Source organism: Chiloscyllium plagiosum, unplaced genomic scaffold, assembly GCF_037043375.1.
Source record: "Chiloscyllium plagiosum isolate Xiang-an unplaced genomic scaffold, Cpla_swu_hap1 HiC_scaffold_16, whole genome shotgun sequence".
Lineage (NCBI taxonomy): Eukaryota > Metazoa > Chordata > Chondrichthyes > Orectolobiformes > Hemiscylliidae > Chiloscyllium > Chiloscyllium plagiosum.
The window spans coordinates 8274221-8294281 of NW_028270154.1; the positions used below are offsets into that span (position 1 = coordinate 8274221).

Here is a 20061-nt window from a genome sequence, read left to right on the forward strand (position 1 = left end):
TAAACATAACAAACTGAACATCATCACATCGACCAAAATCGTTGGTGTTTGCAGCCTTTTAGTGAGTTACTTTTTGAAGCATCTCAAATATCACTGTACAGTCATTAAACACTGCAAAAATTGCCCCGATATCTAGACCGACACCAAACTGAATAGCTCCAAGATTGAAGTATCACCGAATTCGATTGTTCTATACCTCAATCTGATTTTGAAAATAATTTACTTGATTAGGAAAAATTATGCTTTAACATCGCAGAAGTAAATGCGATTTATGAAACATGCTCATGGAGCCGCAGATGTTGAAGTGCGGCGTGGGTACTGTTTATATTCTTGAGGTTAAGAATGAAAAGATGAGTTGGACGGAAACACAGAAAAAGAGTTAAAATGTGAGGATCTCGGGCCATAATCATAAAAACGCACAAGAGGAAGTAATAGCTTTTGAAACGAAAACAAATCTGTTAAAATGAGTGACGAATCCTAAATGGTTTAAATGTTAGGTTTTGTCTAAGAATTCGAATGAAGAAAGTAAACCGACATATGGATGTAACATCGCAACGATCGGCCTCGATGGTGGACAACGTGGACACCAAAGATGAGGCCACTGGTAGCAGATTAAAATAGAAGGTTTTCCAAAAGAGAAAGCAGTCCATGGAACGCACAGCACGCGCAATGTTGCATTTTCAGTAATCGGACTGAGAAACATGGGAGCAGGAGTAGGTCATTCAGCCCGCCAGGCTGTCATGTTATTTAACGCGATTATTACTAATCTAATACTTTAATGTCTTTCATCATTTATCCCCACAAGTCTCTACCCCGTTGGTCGCTAGAAAACTATCAAAATATGTTTTAAGCATAGTTAAACCATCATTGAAGATTGAGCTTCTACAGCACTGTGTTGGGATTTCCAAGGGTTTGCAACGATTTAATCAAAAAATCTCCTCATCCTCGTCCAACGTGGGCATTCCTTATATTTAATTGTCCCTGGTAGGACTAAGATCCCCAACCGAGGGAATCATCCCTTCTGCATCTGTAATGTAGTGACTGTAATATTTAACTTTTAACTTTTTTCCTAATTTCTTTTTACCTTATTCTTAACTTTTTGTATCGAGATACTTGTACTAAGACGGACCATTGTGTGTGGCGACATTGAAAACTTTTCAATATACTCGGATGCATTTGTTTTTGTGTGCACGTGACAATAAAATCCAAACAAAATCTAAATCTGTTTTGTCCTTCCCTTTAATTATGCTGCAGGTTTCAATGAGGTCACTTCTTCTCACCCCTAGAAAATACACCTTCAGTTTGCCCAATGTTCTTCAAAGGACAGTCACGCCATCACAGGAACAAGTCTGATGAACCTGTGCTGGACTCCCTCTGTTTCAATAATAACGTTCTTCAGGTACTGTGTAAAATACAGTCTCTGCCATGGAAGTTATCTTCGACAAAATTCAACCTGTACGCGATTATCTATAAACTCCAATCCTCTTGAATTGAAGATTAATATTCGTTTAGCCTTCGTAGCAGCTTGCTGCACCTGTATGTTAGACTTCAGTGACACATTGATGAGGATACCCAGATCTCTTTATACATTGTCACGTTGCAACTTCATGCCATTGAAGTAATAATATCACAGACTTTAAATTACATCCCCATTCAACTAGTTATGGAGATAAGATGTTTATTGAATTAAAATACCACTCAAAGTCGCAATGGTACTCCAAGCCATCTCTTAAGAAAGATCTAGGAAGTATTGATTGTGTTAGGACGGGCATCTGGTCTTGCGATCTTTCAACAAGTAAATTGAATGACTGGGCTACAACTGAAATATTCGCACTGCAGCAAGGAATATTTTCTAATAATTATCCACTTGTATTCACAAAGCAAGAGAACAGATACAGCGCTGTATAACTCTCCTCTGGTCGCTCTGTCTGAATGCAAGAGCAAGGTAACTATGTTTGAGCTGATTGCAACGTGAGTTTGGTCACGGCAGATGCATTGTGCAATTCTGGTTGCAAGGTACGAAGGATGTGATTAAATAAGGGAGCGTGCTGTTGACCGCAGCGATTCAGCTACGAAAAAAGAAGAGGTAAACTGTGATTGATTCCCTTACCGCAGAGAAGGATGAGGGGCATTGAGATTGAGGGGTACAACGTTCCGAGGGACAATAAAAGCCAAGGTAGAGAGAAACTTTTCCCCTATTTAGATGGGGTCAATAATCAAAACGACGTAATATTAACATAAGGATCAGGATATTTAGAACTGATTTTAAGATTTTTCTTCTTCAACGAGGGAGTTGTGGACATCTTGACTTCACTGTCTTAAACGGTGGTGAAAACAGGAAACCCTCAAAAGACAACTATTTAGATGAACACGTGGACGTCGTAACATGCAAGGCTATGGGCGAGATTTTGGAGAATTTGAATGTCTGATGCCCGAAACAGACACTCTGTCTCTCTTTCCTAATGCAGCAACTTTAGGACTCTAGGCTCAATCCTTTTTTTTTTGTTGCTTTGCTGGACGAGGACTTCATCAGCTTGGTCAGCATTTATGGCCCATCCATATAAATTGCTAACCATATTGCTGTACATCTGGAGTCACATGCAGCAGCTGTGATCAGTAGTTTGCCACCCCTCTAAGGAATGGGTTTGTACATCAACCTACCATCAGGCCAGCTCTCGACTTTACGCCAATTTTAAATTCAAAACTCACCTCCCGCTGTGGGATTCGAACCCACGTGCCCAGAGCATTAGATTTCTGACTGCTATGACCTCCACACAAATGTCTCCCCATTGCGACTCTCAGCGGTTAATTAAGAAATACAACTCAAATTTCCAAATTAACCTCAATGTACTAACGTCTTTCATCAAAGACCAGTCGAGATGTCCGCGTGGATAATTCCCACATACTTGGTCTCAAATACTCAGCGATATCCTCAACAAAGGGTTTGTGTTCCTGCTGTTCGGGAACCGATCAAAGGGCTAGCCCCGTAAAGCGGTCCAACACGGGCCCGCTCATTATTGCCATTGTTCTCAGGTAGATGTTGCTGTAAAATAAATTGGCAAATCGATGACCTTATCTTGTCTCTTAAAGGATAATGGTACGGATGTATGTCATTACTTTAATATGGAAGAGAGGAAGTAAACGAAACACAGAGCAGAGCAGATTGGCAGTTCATGGCTGCACGACACATAGGCAGGCACTGTTGGTCTTGTCGCTTTTTCGCTGTGGTCCTTTAGCTGGAGAATGAGGCATTGCAGATGCAGGGCAGCGTTTCAGCTTCTTATTGGTAGACAGCGACACGAACAGCCTTTAACAATAACTGCAGCAATCGTCCTGAATGATATATTGTTTCAGGATTTATTACAACTGCATGAAATGAAAGGACGGTGCATGTGCAAATCCAGAATCCTTTAGAAACACAAGTAATAGCATGGCATTTTTTCGTATTCTTTGTAAAATCGGTATAACGTTCTTTAGCAGCAGAAAGGCTGATTCTCCTTAGAATCGTATTTCCAATTAATAAGCAAAGCAAAACAAAGAACTGTGCATGCGAGAGAACTAAGACATAAAAAAATCCTAAAATTTAACAGACCTGGTAGCATTTGTGGAGAGAAAACAATTAATGGGTCGAGTTCAGAAGAATGTTGAGTGTTTTCTCTGCACGTGGCTGCCAAACCTACTGCGTTTCTCTAACATATGCTGTTTTATTCCAAATAATCCATGATCGTCCAGGACATAAATGCCTACTGTAATCATGACAATATTCCCAGTAATGTACAGCATATTGTGATTCAGTTTCACTTAGTCATAGAGCCATAGAGATGTACAGCACGGAAACAGACCTTTTGGCCCAACTCGTCCATGCCGACCAGATATCCCCACCCAATCTAGGCCCACCTGCCAGTACCTGACCCATATCCCGCCAAACCTTTCCTGTTCATATAGCCATACAGATGTCTTTTAAATGTTGCAATTGTGCTAGCCTCCACAACTTCCTCTGGCAGCTCATTCCATACAGGTACCACCCTCTGCATGAAAACGTTACCCCCTTAGGTCTCTTTTATATCTTTCCCCTTTCACCCTAAACCTATGCGCTCTAGTTCTAGAATTCCCCCACCCCAGGGAAAAGACTTTGTCTATTTATCCTATCCATGCCCCTCATGATTTTGTAAACCTCTATAAGGTCACCCTTCAGCCTCCAACACTCCAGGGAAAACAGCCCCAGCCTATTCAACCTCTCCATATAGCTCAAATCGTCCAACCCTGCCAACATTCTTGCAAATCTTTTCTGAATTCTTTCAAGTTTCACAACACCTTTCCAATAGGAAGGAGACCAGAATTGCACGCAATAATTCAACAGTAACCTAACCAATGACCTGTACAGGCACAACATGACCTCCCAACTACTGTACTCAATACTCTGACCATTAAAGGAAAGCATACCGAACGCCTTCTTCAATATCCTATCTTCCTATGACTCCACTTTCAAGACGCAATGAGCCTGCACTCCAAGGTCTCTTTGCTCAGCAACACTCCCTAGGACCTTACCATTAAGTGTATAAGTCCTGCTAAGATTTGCGTTCCCAAAACGCAGCACCTCACATTTATCTGAATTAAGCTCCATTTGCCATTTCTCAGCCCATTGGACCATCTGATCAAGATCCCGTTGTAACCTGAGGTAACCTTCTTTGCTGTCCACTACATCTCCAATTTTTCTGTCATCAGCAAACTTACTAACTGTACCTCTGATTCTCACATCCAAATCATTTATATGTGATGAAAATTAGTGGACCCAACAGCAATCCTTGTGGCACTCCCCTGGTCACAGACCTTCAGTCTGAAAAAACAACTACCTTTTAGCCAGTTCTGTGTCCAAATGGCTAGTTCTCCCTGCATTCCATGAGATCTAACCTTGTACTCCACTCTCCCATGGGGAACCTTGTCGAACGTCTTACTGAAATCTACCACTCTGCCCTCATCAATCCTCCTTGCTACTTCGTCAAAAAAAAAACACAATCAAATTTGTGAGACATGATTTCCCACGCACAAAGCCATGTTGACTATACCTAATCAGTCCTTGCCTTTCCAAATACATGTACAGCCTATCCCTCAGGATTGCGCCCAACAACTTGCCCACCATCGATATCAGCTCAATGGTCTACAGTTCCCTGGCTTGTCCTTACCACCTTTATTAAACAGTGGCACCACGTTTGCCAACCTCCAGTCTTCTGGCACCTCAACTGTGACTATTGATTATACAAATATCTCAGTAAGAGGCCCAGCAATCACTTCTCTAGCTTCCCACAGAGTTCTAGGTTACTCCTCATCAGGTCCTGGGATTTGTCCACTTTTATGAATTTCAAGAAATCCAGCATCTCCTCCTCTGTAATATAGATATTTTCCAAGATATCACCATCTATTTCCTTGCATTCTATACTTTTCACGTCCTTTTCCACAGTAAACACTGATGCAAAATATTCATTCAGTATCACCCTCATATCCTGCGGTTCCACACAAAGGCTGCCTTGCTGATCTTTGAGGGGCCCCATTCGCTCAGTTGTTGCCTTTTGACCTTAATATATTTGTTAAATTGTTTGGATTCTCTTTAACACTATTACCAAAGCTATCTCATGTCCCCTTTTTGCACTGCTGATTTCCCTCTTAAGTATACTCCAACTGCCTATATACTCTTCTAAGTATTCATTTGATCTGACTTGCCTGTACCTGAAATATGGTCCCTTCTTTTTCTTAACCAAACCATCAATTTCTTTCGTCATCCACCATTCCTTACACCTACCAGCCTTTCCTTTCACCCTGATAGGAATATACTGTCACTGGACTCTAATTATCTCATTTCTGAAGGCTTCCCATTTCACAGCCAGTCATTTACCTCGATCATCTGCCTGTAATCATCTTTTGAAAGTTCTTGCCAAATATTGTCAAAATTAGCCTTCCTCCAATTTAGAACTTCAACTTTTAGATCTGGTCTATCGTTTTCCATCGCTATTTTAAATTAATAGAATTATGGTCGCTGACCCCAAAGTACTCCCCCACTGACACCTCAGTCACCTGCCCTGCCTTATTTCCCAAGAGTAGTTCAAGTTTTGCACCTGCTCCAGGAAGTGCATTCACATATTGAATTAGATACTTTTCTTGTATATACTTAATAAATTCTTCTCCATCTAAACCCTTAACACTATGGCAGTCCCAATTTATGTTTGGAAATTAAAATCCCCTACTATAACCACACTATTATTCGTACAGATAACTGCAATATCCTTACATATCTGTTTCTCAATTTCCCTCTGACTATTAGGGGTTCTATAATACAATTCCAAAAAGGTGATCATCCCTTTCTTATTTCTCAGTTCGACCCAAATACGTTCCCTAGATGCATTTCCGCGAATATCCTCCCTCAGTACAGCTGTAATGCTACCCCTTATCAAAAATGCCACGACCCTTCCTCGCTTGCCTCGCTTTCTGTTCCGTCCTGTAGCATTTGTATCCTGGAACATTAAGCTGACAGTCCTTTCCATCCCTGAGCCACATTTCTGTAATTCCTATGATATCCCAGTCCCAAGTTCTTAACCATGCCGTGAGTGCATCTGCCTTCCCTGTTCGGCCTCTTGCATTGAAATAAATGTAATTTAATTTTCAATTTTACCTTGTTCTCTGTTTTGTCCCTGCCAGCCCTGACTGTTTGACTCGCTTCTTTTCTCAACTGTACCAGTCTCAGATTGATCTCTTTCCTCACTATCTCCCTCGGCCCCACTCCCCAACTTAATATTTTAAATCCTCCTAAGCAGCTATGGCAAATCTCCCTGCAGTATATTAGTCCCCTTCCAATTCAGGTGCAATCCATTCTTCTCGTACAGTTCACTTCTACCCCAGAAGATAATCCAATGATCCAAAAATGTGTCTTTCTCCATGCACCAGCTCCTCAGCAATCCATTCATCTGCTCTATCCTCCTATTCCTACCCTCAGTAGCTCGCAACAGCAGTCGAAATCCAATATTACTACTCTCGCGGATCTCCTTTTTTCAAAATTCCTGCCTAACTCTCTACGTTCTCCGTTCAGAATCTCATCCTTTTGCCTTCCTATGTCATCGGATCCAATTGTACAATGACCTCCAGCTGCTCTCTCTCCCCGTTGAGAACATTCTGCACCCTCTCTGAGACATTCTTGATCCTGACATCAGGGAGGCAATCGACCAATCTGTTTTTTCACTGCTGACCACAGAAACGTCTATCTGTGCCTCAATCGAGAGAGTCCCCTAATCCAATTGATCTTTTTGAACCCCGACGTACTCCTCATTGCAATAGAGCCAGTCTCGATACCAGAAATCTGGCTATTCTTGCATCATTCCCCTGAGAATCCATCACCCCCTACATTTTCCAAAACCGCACACTCGTTTGAAATGGTGACAGCCACAGAAGAAATCTGCAATACTTGACTACCTCTCTTACCTTTCCTTGAGTTCACCCACCTATGTGACTGTATCTGCAACGTTTTTCCCTTCCTATAGCTGCCATTCATCACATCCCCCTGCTTTTGTAAATTCCTCATTCCTTCGAACTGTCTCTCCAACTAATCATTCGATCTTACAAGATATGCAAACAACGGCATTTATTACAGATATAATCTTCAGTCACAAGTAAACTCTCCCTAAACTCCCACATCTGACAAGAAGAGCATATCACTCTACTAAAGGCCATTGTTGCTTCTTCTAATCTGCAGACCCAGAAAATAGCATTGTCTTATTCCTCGACAATACACTGCTCCAGGTTAACTTAATACTTGTGGATTATATTTTAAGTTCAATCCAGAGACATATCTCAAAAAACAAAATCAAGAAAAAAACGGAATCAACTTACTGCTGCCGTTGTTCTGTAGGCCACACTGAAAAATATTCACTTGTCTTTTTCTGTGCTGTGACCTCTTCCAAACAGGTTCCTCCTAGATTAGTTATGAATTTCACTATTTTATAATTTTCCCAGATGCACTCCGATGTCCAGCGATACATGAATTCAAGCAGCAAAGGCAGTAGCTGCGCAGGTTCACTGCTGTGTCAGTTGGCAGTGTTGGTTCTTTTCTCTCTCTCTCTCTATCTCTCTCTCCTGCACAGACCTCACCATGTGCTGCCTTTATCTGTCCTTCTCCCTTTTAAAAGTGCCGTTGCTTTGACATCTTTTTTTCCGCAAAGTTCCAAAGCAACGCAACAGCACATAAAACAGTAATTCCTGCTCCTGCAATTTGAGGGAATCACCTCTAACAACTAAAATACCTCAAAAAAGGAACAGCCTGTTACAGCGTGAATTTTCTTCCGCCCTCCATCTTGGATTACCATCCTATTAAACTTGACTCAATTGACCAGTCAAAATTGGACGGAGTGCCTGGTACAGTGGATCATTTGAGCTTTTTGCCTTCCTATCTGAACAAAGATCATGAATTTAAGTATGAGTACTAATTTGGTAATATGGGACAACAACAGTAAATATTTAAATCAGCACATATGTAGCTTCACAATCTGTAGGCCTTTTAAATTACTCACGTCCATACATTACCATTAATTCAGATTAGAAAACCTGAATTAATATGGTCTCTGCGTAAATCCACCAGTTGCATTAGCAGACTTCGAACGAGCTATAAGCACGGCAAAGCTAAAACTTGAAGCTTTTGCGAAATGGCAAGAAAGTTTAGATCTTCAGCCAAATTGCGCCCCCACGCGCCCCGCACTGAAATAAATCGTGCCAAATGCAACCCCAGATAGTGGTGGTCAATTAATCAAACAGCACCACATGCACTCAACACTCTGCCCATTATCGTTATGGGTGGTTTTGGGGCCTGAGTAGGCACAGATCGACTACACTGCTTCCTGTTTGCAACTTCAATTACTCATCAGAAATTTCGTCTTAGATCCCTATACAGCTTCTTCTAAGCCCACTCCAACCTCCATCATATAGGACAGGACAGCAGATATTTCTGGACACCACGGCCTGCATGTTTTTCTCCAACGCTCTCATCTTCCTGATTTGGAAATACGTCGCCAAACACAGTCGCTGGGTCAAAATCATGAAATTCTGTTCTTAATGATATTGTGAGCCTACCTACAGTGCATAGACTGCAGCAGTTCAAGAAGGTAGTTCACCACCGCCTTCTCAAGGGCAACTAGGGACGAGCAATAAATGTCTCCCAAATGAACAAAACTGTGTGTTTGGCTCTAAAGATTTTGAGAAACTTTGAAAAATGAAGCTGCGATATTTAAGTAAAATATTTCTCTTCCTTTCGTTTATTTTTCATTCTCCATAATGAGCAGCGTGAAAGCCATTCAGTAAGTAATTAAAGTTTGCTCATTTATCTTGCTGAAATCACTACTACTGCCCAGGACAATATTTTACACATTGCATTCTCTCTATGTGTCACTACGTAATAAAACTGCACACTGGACACGCGACCGATTTTGCACCAGACAAAACTCTCAGCCTGCGTGGAAAACATCTATATTTCGTTTAAATAATAAGCACACTTGCCTGAATTTCCTTAGACCGTCTACACTGCTAACATCTATGTGAAAAATTGTCTCGATGGGCTCTGTTCAAACAAGCAGTACAACCCAGCAAACTCCCACACTGTTGGTCTACCTATAATTCAGGATCAGGGTAATGGAATCTGTCATCAGTCGGAGTACTAACCAACAGTTGCTCATTAGCAAATCTATGCGTGGTACTCGGTGAGGATTCTGCAAGCATCACTCCCTCTGCAAATCTTTACAACTGATGTTTAAATCTGACGAAGCATCGTCATTCAAAATGTGAGATAAATAAACTGCCCTGATTGATAGCAATGCTGCATTTTCCGAATATAGAACTAAGAAGCTCTATGGAAATTGAAAACAGTCGCGATTAGGCAAAAGAGATCCTCAAGTGAAATTCAGTGAAAGCTGGAACAAAGTTAAATGAAATGCGTCAAACATTTTCACCCCGGAAAAAACCGGCAAGAGGCCATCACTATAATCGTCAATACTGACCTTCAGCGACTTCATCAATGGCCCTACCTCCGTGGTGAAGTAAATCGTAAAGCTGTGCATCAATTTCCTCGATGCACAGCTTTATTCCTGAGATGTCGACGACAGAAGCAACACAACACATGTGTAAGGACAATTGGGTAGCATCGAGACTTTCGTCTAGCAAGCTTAAGGTTGTGTATCGTGAAATTTGAAAACAAAAGTTCCACGATTTATCTCAAATTAGGCTTTTGAGGTGCAGTGTACTTCAGTTCCTGACTGTCTAAATGTGTGTGCCACCAAGCAGTCAAAATCATGAGCTGAAAGTCTGAATTCATTATTATTGATTATTAGATGAAAACAGTCTGTACTGTGTTAAATAACCCAGTCTTATTATAAAGTGTCGCTATGTTTTTTCAGACTCTCTGTGAGCAATGTAGCAGTTCTTCCATTTTCAGTTCGTTTAACAGAAGAGCAAAACAGTTGCCTGCTGAAAAAATCAATAAGCCGGCAGGAAGACATTGGTAGATACAATTAACAACTCTCCAAAACGGTGGTCGGTCTGCATTACAGATAAGGGACACTGTGGTTGTAAACTCTGAAATACTGCTTCTTGTGGTGCGGACATGAACCATTCACCTTCTTAATATTAATTTCCAAACTGTTTTACTAATAATTGAACATTAGCCGGAAAATACTAGTAACGTCCAAAGCATTAACCACGTGATAACATTAAACAATAGTTAAAGCAGAGAAGAAATTGTGATTTCACAATACATTCCTCTGATTAAGGGTCCCTAAAAGAGTTTTTTCGGCTCACGACGAATCTTTCAAATGAAAATAACATGGTGGTAAGCCGAATTTTGACATCAATTGCTTGAGAGTTTAACTTTCGACGGTATTCTCACAACATTTAAAACAGTACTTGGATGAACACTTGAAGTATCATAACATTCAAAGTTCAGGGCCTATTGCTGGAAAGTGGACCGAATGTAGATTTAGCGTATTTTTTGGCGGGATAGATTCGATGGCTGAATGGCCTCTTCTGTAATATCCGGTTCTATGATTCTACCATCCTACAAACAGCTACCGGGCAAGAGAAAGTTAATCAGCGTTTTACTGAGCTCGGGATGAATAGTGACAAGGACACTCAACTAATCTTTGAAACAGTGTCATAGGAAAGGTTTGAAATACATGAGATCATAAATAGGATTTCCTTTTGAACGTATGCCAAGTATTTCAGTGACCCAGAGCTGCGTATCACGAACAGTATAGCTCGCAATTTCAATTACACGCGACATACAGCTTGCATTTTATGTTTAGAAGCTTGGGATTGTGATTTGAATCTTCTAAATTAGAGGCTAGCGCAAACATTCCTCCAAATATGAAAGTGGGTAATTGTGAACTATCGCCGGATATGCTGTGGGGGTGGGGGTGAGGGTGGGGGGAGGAAAGGCCAACACGTCAGTCCACATCAAAGGATAACCAGCCATGTAGTGCATTGAGCGTGTTGCGCACAACGGACAGACGTTGGAGGGATAATCTGTAAGAATCCTGTGAAATTAACCACAGTTGACACTTTAACATATTGTCCTCTGATCACTTTTCACAGAGCACTCTCAAATCCAAAATTAATGTCTTCTTTCCTGCAATTCGTTGAAATGTAGGTGCCCTCCGGTCTTCAAAGAGAAGAGACTCTGACTCTATATTTGAATACATAATACGTAATTATTCATCAAGAATTACCTGCCACAGAAAGAATGGTTTGTTGTCGTAGTTAGTTTCTTGCGTTGCTGTCACGAACACTCCGATCGTTGAAAGGCAACGTAGAATGACAAGGTTTTAAAAACAGAAAGTCACTCTTCGATGATTCCGGTGACAAGCACACACTGTAATGATAACTTCCGGTCTGAACTGCCCCGGTATAATTCAAAGGATCCCTTCCTGTTGGTGTCCGATTAATGCCATCAGTCGAATTTCTCCCATTACAACAACAGACTGCAGAGCTATAAACTTCAGTAGTATTTCTATCTTGTCTGCACTTCAGGGTGAGCAAAAATAATATTATTATGAGAAACAAAAAGGAAGTGGATCCAAAATTATGATTAGATAACTATTTATACCTGAAAAAAAATCCGAGTGTCTGGGTTCATCACGTTGTTCAAATGATTTCTCAGTAACATTGGACATTACGATAAAGGATATTGTGGCGCTGCTGGAAAGGCTCGGCTGCCCATTGTCCTTCACGCAGAGGACTACGCGCACGGCAAAGATATCTTGATCACTAAATGCTCGCGTTGCTCTAATTTCTCCAGAGAGATGTCCAACAGTAAAGAGACTAGGATCAGTTGTTTCCAATAACTCGTAGAAAAGCCTTGCGTTCTGACCAGAGTCTTCATCCGTGGCAACTACCTTGGTGACCAGATATCCTGGATGTGTTGAATGGGGTATTACCTCCACTGTTGCTGAGTTGTTCCATGTTAAAGGTGAAACAATAATGGGTGCATTGTCATTTTGATCCAAAATAATAACGTTCACGAAGGCAGTGCTGCTCAATGGAGGCGACCCAGCATCCTGAGCTTGAACTTTCACCTGGAAATGTTTCTGTTGCTCGTAGTCGAAGGAGCGAAGCGCGTAAATGTTCCCATTTTTGGAGTTCATTGTAAAGTACGCAGAGGAAGGTATTTCTTCCTTCTGTCGATTGTCGACAATGGAATAAGAGATTTCCGCATTCTGATTCAAATCAGCATCATTTGCACTAACAGTAAATATAGAAGCACCGGGTGCATTATTCTCCATCAGATACACGTTATATGACGACTGTGTAAAACTTGGTGAATTATCATTGACATCAATTACTGAAACCACAATTAATGTACTTGCTGAAAGAGGAGGAAATCCACCGTCCCAGGCTGAAATGGAGATGTTGTACAGTGGGGTAATCTCATGATCCAGAAAGCCATTGGTAATCAACTTGTAGTTGCCCTTCAAATATTTTTCAATCTTGAAGGGAATATTCTCTGGGATCTGACAATGAACTTCCCCATATTCGCCAGAATCGCGATCCGTGACGCTGATCAGTGCTATACTAATTCCCGAAGAAGCATCTTCCCGCACAGCACCGGACACCATCGTAACTTGCAACACAGGACTATTATCATTAGTGTCAATGACATCGATGACAACATTTGCAAGAGTTGACAATTCAGGGGGAGCGGAGTTCATTGCTTGGACGTCAAATTCATAAACATTTGTTTCTTCAAAATCTAGTACACCTCGAACTCTGATTTCTCCAGACACAGGATCCAATTTGAACGAATCACGAATATTCTGGGAAACGTAATGAGTGAAGGAATATGTTATCTCCGCGTTTGTCCCTTCGTCAATATCAGCAGCATGAACTCTTAGCACTAAAGTGCCATTCGCAATGTTTTCTACCGCTGACGCCCTGTAGGTTTCATGATCGAATACGGGGGTGTTGTCATTTGCGTCCATGACATTAATGATGATCCGCGCTGTGCCTGATCTCTGCGGAATCCCACCATCGATGGCTGTCAATACCAGAGTAAACATTGACTGTTGTTCACGGTCCAAAGACCTCTTTAATACCAGCTCGACATTTTTATTCCCCCCTCTTCTTGTCTGCACTTTAATACCGAAGTGCTCGTTCGGATTGATCTGGTATGTGTTGATTGTGTTTGTACCCACGTCCAGATCACGCGCACTCTCGAGAGGGAAGCGAGCGCCCGGCGCATTTAACTCATTGATTTGCAAATAGAATTCCTTCCTGGAAAAGACGGGTGAATTATCATTTACGTCTCGTATCTCCACTTCAACGGGATACATTTCCAAAGGATCATGGAGCGTGATTTGGAAAGAGAGAGAACATGCAGCGGTTTTGCTACAAAGCTGTTCTCTGTCGATTCTTTCATTAACAAACAGGAAACCAATTTCTACATTTACCTCCATGTATTTCTTCGAGTAATCAGAAACCAGCAGCAATTTGCGAGTCGGTAACTCCCAAACCTTTAATCCTAGATCGTCAGCGGCGTTGCCAACAAAGGTTCCACGTTCCATTTCCTCGGGAATCGAGTAGCGAAGTTGTTCGGAAACCAGGTCAGAAATGCATAGCAAAAAAATGGTGGACACTCGGCTCATCAGAATAGTCGCCATTGCCATATTGTTGTGTCAATTCTGACAGAAAAAAAAACTAGCTGCATATCAATATCCTATTTTTGATGTGAGCAACGTTAAGGATATCACCTGGAGAGCTTTTCTGACCGTGTCCGTACACGAGAAACGCAGACACCGACTGCCCGTATGGTTCTGTTTGTCAAGGAGGAGGCGGTCGATCTCTTCCAACGTCTCAATTTCTTATTGGTCGACAGCGACACGAGGAGTTTCGCTCAATAACTGCAACTATGCTTAAAGCTAGACCTTCCAGCGATCTTGTCAAATTATGGGTGTACAATTAAAAATATCCAGAATATCCTTGGATATTCTTTGATAAACATTGCAAACTGAACATCATCACATCGACCCAAGTCCTTGGTGTTTGCAGGCTTTTAGTGAGTTACTTTCTGAAGCATCTCAAATCGGACTATACAGTTATTAAACACTGCGAAAATGGCCCGATATCTAGACCGACACTAAACTGAATAGCTCCAAGATTGAAGCATCACTGAACTCGAATGTTCTATACCGCAATCTGCTTTTGGAAATAATTTACTTGATTAAGGAAAATCGTGTTTTAACATCGCATAAGTAAACGCAAGTTATGAATCATGCTCATGAAGCCGCAGATATTGAAGTGCAGCGTGGGTGAAGTTCATATTCGTAAGGTTAAGAATGAACAGGTGAGTTGAACGGAAACAGAAAAAGAGTAAGAATGCGAGAATCTCGAGCCGTCATCATAAAAACGCACAAGTGGAAGTAATAGCTTTTGAAACGAAAACGAATCTGTTAAAGTGAGTGACGAATCCTCAATGGTTTAAGTGTTAGGTTTTGTCTAAGAATTCGAAGGAAGAGACGTAGATCGACATATCGATGTAAAATCGCAACGATCGGCATCGATGGTGGACAAACGTGGACAGCAAAGATGAGGCCACTGGTAGCAGATTACATTAGAAGATTTCCCAAAAGAGAACGCAGTCCATGGAACGCACAGCAAGCGCAATGTTGCATTTTCAGTGATCGGACTGAGAAGCATGGGAGCAGGAGTAGGCCATTCAGCCTGTCATATTATTTAACGCGATCATTACTAATCTAATACTTTAATGTCTTTCATTATCTATCCCCACTAATCTCTACCCCGTTGGTGGCTAGAAAAGTATCAACATATGTTTTCAACATAATTAAACCATACTTGAAGATTGAGCTTCTACAGCACTCTGTGTTGGGATTTCCAAGGGTTTACAAATATTTAATCAAAAAATCTCCTCATCTTAGTACAACGTGGGCATTCTTTATTTTTAAGTGTCCCTGGTGGGACTAGGATCCCCATCCAAGGGAATCATATCTCCTAAATCTGTGATGTAGTGACTTTAATATTTAACTTTTAACTTTGTTCCTTATATCTTTCTACATTGTATTTAACTTTTTGTATCGAGATACTTGTACTTAAGATGGACCATTGTGTGTGGCGACATTGAAAACTTTTCAATATAATCGGTTATATTTGTATTTGTGTGCACGTGACAATAAAATCTAAACAAAACCTAAATCTATTTTGTCCTTCCCCTTAATAATGCTGCAGGTTTCAATGAGATCACTTTTTCTAAACCCTAGAGAATACACCTTCAATTTGCCCAATGTTCTTCATAGGACAGTCACGCCATCAGAGGATCAAGTCTGGTGAACCTGTTCTGGGCTCCCTCTGTGTCAACGATAACGTTCTTCAGGAACTATGTAAAATACTGCCTCTGCCGTGGAAGCTATCTTCTACAAACTTGAACCAGTACTCGGTTATCTATAAACACAAATCCTCTTGAATTAAAGATTAATATTCGTTTAGCCTTCCTAGCAGTTGGCTGCATCTGTATGTTAGATTTCAGTGACACAATGATGAGGATACCCAGATCTCTTTATACATCGACACTTTGTAAATTCATGCCATTGAAGTAATAATTTCGCAGAATTAATTACATTCCCATTCGACTAATTGTTGAGATCAGATTTTTCTGGAATTTTAATACCACCACAGTCGCAATGGGACTCCAAGCCATCTCTTGGGAAAGACCTAAGAAGTGTTGATTATGTTAGGACTGGCATCTGGTCTTGCGCTCTTTCAATAGCTTAACTAAATGACTCGGCTGCAACTGAAGTCTTCATTTGGAAATCGTCTACATATAATATTCGCACTGCATCAAGGAGTATTTTGAAATAATTACCCAATTGTATTAGCAAACTAAGAGAACGGTTCCAACGGTGCGTAACTCTGTCCTCTGGTCACTCTGCCTGAATGCAAGAGCAACGTAACTATATTTGAGCTGGCTGCAACGTAAGTTTGGTCACAGCAGGAGCACTGTGCGCAATTCTGGTCGGCACAACATACGAAGGATGTGATTATACAAGGTGGAGTGAAAAAAAACATTCGCCAGAATGTTGGCTTAACTGAAGAGATTCAGATACGAAAAAAAGACGAGATAAACTGTGATTGATTCCCTTACCGCACAGAAGGATGGGAGACATTGAGATTGAGGGGTACAGCGTTCCGACGGACAATAAAAACCAAGGTAGAGAGAAACTTTTCCCCTACTTAGAGGGGTCAATAATCAAAACGACGTAATATTAAGATAAGGATCAGGATATTTAGAACTGATTTAAAGATTTTTCTTCAACGAGAGGATTGTGGACATCACGGTGGTGAAAACAGGAAACCTCAAAAGACAACTATTTTGATGAACACGTGGACGTCGTAATATGCAAGGCTATGGGCGAGATATTGGAGAATTTGAATGTCTGATGCCCGAAACAGGCACTCTGTCTCTCTTGGAGAAAGTGAGGACTGCAGATGCTGGAGATCAGAGTTGAAAATGTGTTGCTGGAAAAGCGCAGCAGGTCAGGCAGCATCCAAGGATCAGGAGAATCGACGTTTCGGGCATGAGCCCTTCTTCAGGAATCATCTCTGTCACTCTTTCCTGCCGCAGCAACTTTAGGACTCGAGGCTCAATCGTTTTTTTTTTGTTGCTTTGCTGGACGAGGACTTCATCAGCTTGGTCAGCATTTATGGCCCATCCATATAAATTGCTAACCATATTGCTAACCACATTGCTGTACATCTGGAGTCACATGCAGCAGCCATGATCAGTAGTTTGCCTCCCCTCTAAGGAATGGGTTTGTACATCAACCTATCATCAGGCCAGCTCTCGACTTCACGTCAACTTTAAATTCAAAACTCACCTCCCGCTGTGGGATTCGAACCCCCATCCCCAGAGCATTGGGTTTGCGGACTGCGATTACCGCCACACAAATGTGCCCCCATTACCACTCTCAGAGGTTAATTAGCAAACACAGCTCAGATTTCCGAAATTAACCTCAATGTATTAACTTATTTCATCAAAGACCAGCCGAGATGTCCGCGTGGATAATTCCCACATACTTGGTCTCAAATACTCAGCGATATTCTCAACAAAGGGCTTGTGTTCCTGCTGCTCGGGAACCGATCAAAGGCCTCGTAAAGAGGTCCGACACAAGCCCGCTCATTATTGCCATTGTTCTCAGGTAGATATTGCTGTAAAATAGATCGACAAATCGATGACCTTATCTTGTCTCTTACAGGACAATGATACGGATGTATGTCAATACTTTAATATGGAAGAGAGGAAGTAAACGAAACACATACCCGAGGAGATTGGCAGTTCATGGTTGCACGACACATAGGCAGGCACTGTTGGTCTTGTCGCTTCTTCGCCGTGATCCTTTAGGTCGAGAAAGAGGCACTGTAGATGCAGGGCAGCGTTTCAGTTTCTTATTGGTAGACAGCGACACGAACAGCCTCAAACAATAACTGCAGCATTTGTCCTGAATGGTATGTTGTTTCAGGATTTATTGCAACTGCACGAAATGAAAGGATGGTGCATGTGCAATTCAAAACTCTTTTACAAACACAAATAATGGCCCTTTTTTTAGTATCCTTTGTAAAATCGGAATAACGTTCTTTAGCAGCAGAAAGGCTGATTCTCCTTAGAATCGTATATCCAATTAATACGCAAAGCAAAACAAAGAACTGTGGATGCTGGATATCTGAAACAAAACAAAATCCTTAAAAATTCAGCAGACCTGGTAGCATTTCTGGAGAGAAAACAATTAATGCTTCGAGTTCAGAAGAAGTGTTGAGTGTTTTCTCTGCACAGAGGCTGCCAGACCTGCTGCATCTCTCCAACATTTGCTGTTTTGTTCAAAATAATTCGTGATCGCCCAGGACTCAAATGCCTACTGTAACCGTGACACTATTCCCAGTAACATACAGCATATTGTGATTCAGTTTCACTTGTTGGTCACTGATACAATTTGCAGATCCCCCCAACGATCATGCTGACGGGCTGAATAATTATTTTGCTGTTGGGTTACGTCAGGAAACTAGGAATGCATTTGCCAATATATTTAAAGAATTAACATATTTGCATAAAAATTAACGTGAGGGTAGACACCAAGTGTAAAATGTTATCTGCAACTCTGCTCTCTAAATACTCCTAGCCAATAGATCCATGCCATATAACTGAGTCAAAATTAAAATTCGAGATCTGGAGCTCCTGATATGAAATAAAACAGAACATGATGAAAACACACACCAGCCCTAACAACAGTTGTGGGGAAGGGGTCGGGGATATCCATCGGGTTAACATTTCGTGCCGTGAACTTGCATGGGAACCTGTTGTGTTCAGAAACACAATTCGAAACATCAACTTTCTTACACTCATTTCAAATACTGCCATTCCTTTTGAGTGAATCCAACGCATTCTTTTTCATTTTGCATAACTTACTGGCGTGCTGATGGAACTGACTATGGAGTATTCTTCAGTTTAATAAGCACAGGTGAGCAGCACAATATCAAAATTTAACATGCAATTTTATAAAACCAGCAATTTGCATTTACTTTTTCCTAGTTACTGTAGTCAATCATGGCATGCATCTCACAGGAACAATTATCAAAAGCAAGTATAAAAGCAAACCACCAACTAATCACGTCAGTACATAATATACCAAATTGCCAAAAGCTTGCAAAAAAGACAAGTTTTAAGATTTACCCCAAATGATTCTGAAATATTAAGCAAGCGAGGTCCAAGGCAGGTGCAGCAAGTCACCCACTGATGGAGCAATTAAAATCCAGGATGAATAAATCACCGAAATTGGAGCAGTGCAGACACTTCGAAAGGTTATGGTCCTAGAAGTGTTTATAAGTATAGAGGGCTTTTGAAGCATTTGAAGAAGCATAGATAGTTTTTAAATCGACGTACTGATCCACTGAGTGCCATTTATATCAACAAGCACAGGTCTGATGAGTGAACAAATCTTGATATTCATTTGAGATTTGCATGGCTGTAAGCATATCGAAAATGAGATTTGGGACATTGCCAGGAATGTATTGAAATAGACTTCTCCCGAAAGTGTGGGGGGCGCGGGGGGTGTGGGGGGGGGGGGGGGGGGGGGGGGGATGCGGGGGCAGTGGACTTTGCACTCTTTTATGAGATGTTGGCATCTCAGGCAAGGCCAACACTTTTGCTCACTTTTCGTACTCTTGAGAAGCTGGTGCTAAATTGCATTTTTGAAAAGTGGCAGTCCATCACTTTTAGTAGACCCGCAGTGCTTTTAGCAATGGACCTCCGGGACATTAACATAGGAACTGTGAAGGAATAGCACTCAAATTCCAAATCAGGATTCTGTGTGGTTAGTGAATAAATTGCAGATAGTGGTTTAACCATTTATTTGCTGCCCTTATTTTTTAACTCGTTGAGGTCCCATGTTTGGAAGATTTTGGTAAGGAAACCTTAACAAAGAGTTACATTACGTTTTGTAGGTGCTACAACAGCTAAATTCGAAGGGGGCGAGATATAGA

At 41.3% G+C, this 20061-nt stretch overlaps 1 pseudogene across 1 annotated transcript in view; it reads right to left on the reverse strand.

The window, feature by feature from the left end:
• Window positions 1–14308, reverse strand: part of LOC148147467 (protocadherin alpha-C2-like) — an 87500-nt pseudogene extending 73192 nt beyond the window's left edge. Inside the window, exon 1 of the transcript XR_015759692.1 lies at window positions 11751–14308. The product of XR_015759692.1 is annotated as a protocadherin alpha-C2-like (transcript). The remainder of the gene's footprint in view (window positions 1–11750) is intronic.
• Window positions 14309–20061: the final 5753 nt, after the last annotated feature.